The sequence below is a fragment of the Chrysochloris asiatica genome, unplaced genomic scaffold (assembly GCF_000296735.1).
Source record: "Chrysochloris asiatica unplaced genomic scaffold, ChrAsi1.0 scaffold00627, whole genome shotgun sequence".
Classification (NCBI taxonomy): domain Eukaryota; kingdom Metazoa; phylum Chordata; class Mammalia; order Afrosoricida; family Chrysochloridae; genus Chrysochloris; species Chrysochloris asiatica.
In genome coordinates, this window is record NW_006409145.1 from 132,940 (window position 1) to 133,567 (window position 628).

Genomic DNA, 628 nt, shown 5'->3' on the forward strand with positions numbered 1-628 from the left:
CCCTTAGAAGTGACATGGTTAGGAGTATGATGGCACAGGATTGTACAGTCTTTCATTCTGTTGTGCATAATGTCACCATGAGTCAGAACTAACAACACCAACTACAACAATATACTTTTAAAGAATCTATTCATATTGATTTGGTTGAAAGTTTAAAAAGCAAATCAGTTTTTCATTCAACAATTCATATGCATATTGTGTTGTGACATTGATTGCATTTCTCACAATGCAATCAATGTCACAACACAATAACCTCATATGCAGGTGAAAGTTGGACAGTGAATAAGGAAGAACTTAGAACAATTGATGCATTTGAGTTATGATGTTGGAAGAAAATATTGGAAGTACCATGAACTTCCAAAAGAACAAACAGATATGTGTTAGAAGTTCATCAGAATGCTGTGTGAACAACAGATTTGTCGGCGTCAGACTTCATCTCTCATATTTGGACATATTATCAGGAGGAACCAGTCATTGGAGAAGGATATTATGTTTGGTAAAGTGGAGAGTCAGAGAAAAAGAGGAAGACAACCAACAAGAGACACTGTGAATTGCACCAGAATATTGTCAGATATAGTACCTGAAGGTGAGCCCCTATGTTGGAAGGCACTCAAATTACCACTTGGGA